Source organism: Alosa alosa, chromosome 1 (assembly GCF_017589495.1).
Source record: "Alosa alosa isolate M-15738 ecotype Scorff River chromosome 1, AALO_Geno_1.1, whole genome shotgun sequence".
NCBI lineage: Eukaryota > Metazoa > Chordata > Actinopteri > Clupeiformes > Clupeidae > Alosa > Alosa alosa.
Window position 1 is genome coordinate 582,985 of NC_063189.1, and position 2,500 is coordinate 585,484.

Below are 2,500 nucleotides of genomic sequence, written 5' to 3' on the forward strand. Positions count from 1 at the left end.
GGATAACACTACGACCAATGTGTACTGTCCCTCCAACGTTGCAGCTTTGTCTTCATCAGTTTAGCTGGTTCAAAGTAAAAGTAACGTGCGGCATCATTGCTTGTTGGAGCCAAATTTAGTTTGAATTTGCTTTTTGGTTTAGACTCTTATTTTGCTTTGAGATTTGCTGGCCTTCAGCTGGGAACTTTATTTTGACATAGTCTTGTTACCTGCAGGTAAAGATGGCGTCTTCCACATGGTGAGCAGTCTCAGTTAGACAATGGAAGATGCTGTATTGAAATAGTTTTTACCGCTTTAGGTTGGAACTATTAGCCTATTTGATTTAAAGTTTTTTGGAACTTATATTGGAGTTTATATTTTGAATGAACTTTCCTTCGTGGAATACAATTTGGAATACCACTGTGTACCACCTGCTTGCCTGCCTGCCTGCTTGTCCTCTGCTCGCCCGCTTGCTACCTGTTTGCCTGCCTGCTACCCGTTTGCCTGCCTGTTATCCATCTCCTTGCTGCTTGCCTGACTGTGTGTGCCTCTCCCCACCCGCCTGCTTCTTACAATCCTTGAACACAGGTATGAGCAACAGCCGGACACAGTGCTTTAAGATAAGCGTGTAATAACATACAGCATCTACACTTTGGATTTAACCCTCACATTGCTCATTGCCAGAGTGTCTCGCAGAGACAAATCCATTGGGCTCTCGCGAGACCTCTGGATTTCCAGGGTAGGGTGCCAGTAGCGTACAGGCTGGATGGGAACCTCTTCAATGTCAGGAGACTGCAGGCAAACTGCAGAGTGAGGGACACTTGAGCTGCAGTGCATGCAGACTCCACTGGCGCCTCATATCTCACTCTCCACAAGACCTCCAGTCTGTCCTAGAGGCAGCAGGATGGGGTTGACCATCAACACCGCTAACCAGGGCCCCAGCCGTGGCCCAACTGGCTGGGGCACCTGCACCAGACGCCACAATTCGGTTCGGATTCCCGCCCCAAGGGTTTTCCTCGATCCCACCCCACTCTCGCCCCCTCTTACTTCCTGTCACTTCCACTGTCTTATCAAATTAAAGGCATAAAAGCCCCCAAAAAATATATAAAAAAAAACACCGCTTAAACAGAGGTAATCTGCCAACGAGTCCCAACATCCCACCCACACCACCCATCTTCACTATTGCAGATGAGAAACTGTCAGTTGTTCCATCATTCAGTACCTGGGGAGATTATCTCTGAAGACAATAGTATTGACAATGAGGTCCAGAATAGAATCAAACAAGCATCAGCTGCCTTGGGAGACTCCCGCGTGGTTTTCAGAACAAGAACCTTCATCCCAACACAAACATCTCCATGCCTAGCGGGTCTGCATCACCCTCCCTCTGCAGCTGTGAAGACTGGGTTACTAACACTCCTGCAGCTGTGAAGACTGGGTTACTAACACCCCTACAGCTGTGAAGACTGGGTTATTTACAGCCACCACATCAAGTCCCTGAGCACTTCCATATCTGCTGCCTTCAGAGATCCTGGGAATCACTCTTTATGACAGAGTGCCCTCACACTGAGATGTGTGTGTGTGTGTGTATATGTGTGTGTGTGTGTGTAGTGTGTGTGTGTGTGTGCAGAGTGCCTCACACTGAGATGTGTGTGTGTGTGTGTGTGTATATGTGTGTGTGTGTGTGTGTAGAGTGCCTCACACTGAGATGTGTGTGTGTGTGTGTATGTGTGTGTGTGTGTAGTGTGTGTGTGTGTGTGCAGAGTGCCTCACACTGAGATGTGTGTGTGTGTGTGTGTATATGTGTGTGTGTGTGTAGTGTGTGTGTGTGTGTGCAGAGTGCCTCACACTGAGATGTGTGTGTGTGTGTGTATAGTGTGTGTGTGTGTGTGTCACACTGAGATGTGTGTGTGTGTGTGTGTGTATATGTGTGTGTGTGTGTGTGCAGAGTGCCTCACACTGAGATGTGTGTGTGTGTGTGTATATGTGTGTGTGTGTGTGTGTGCAGAGTGCCTCACACTGAGATGTGTGTGTGTGTATATGTGTGTGTGTGTGTGTGCAGAGTGCCTCACACTGAGATGTGTGTGTGTGTGTGTATATGTGTGTGTGTGTGTGTGTAAAAGAGTACCCTCACACTGAGAGTATATGTGTGTGTGTGTAGTGTGTGTGTGTGTGTGCAGAGTGCCCTACACTGGAGATGTGTTTGTGTGTGTGTGTATGTGTATATGTGTGTGTGTGTGTGTGTGTGTGTGTGCAGAGTGCCTCACACTGAGATGTGTGTGTGTGTGTATATGTGTGTGTGTGTGTAGTGTGTGTGTGTGTAGAGTGCCTCACACTGAGATGTGTTTGTGTGTGTGTGTATATGTGTGTGTGTGTGTAGTGGTAGTGTGTGTGTGTGAGGTGTCACACCGAGATGTGTGTGTGTGTGTGTAGTGTGTGTGTGTGTGTGTGTGTGTGTATGTGTGTGTGTGTGTGTGTGTAGTGTGTGTGTGTGCAGAGTGCCTCACACTGAGATGTGTGTGTG

The 2,500-nt window shown here is 47.8% G+C and overlaps 1 protein-coding gene across 1 annotated transcript in view; it reads right to left on the minus strand.

Annotated features, from left to right (window-relative positions):
* Positions 1 to 2,500, minus strand: part of hspa4l (heat shock protein 4 like) — a 72,530-nt gene that overhangs the window by 61,097 nt on the left and 8,933 nt on the right.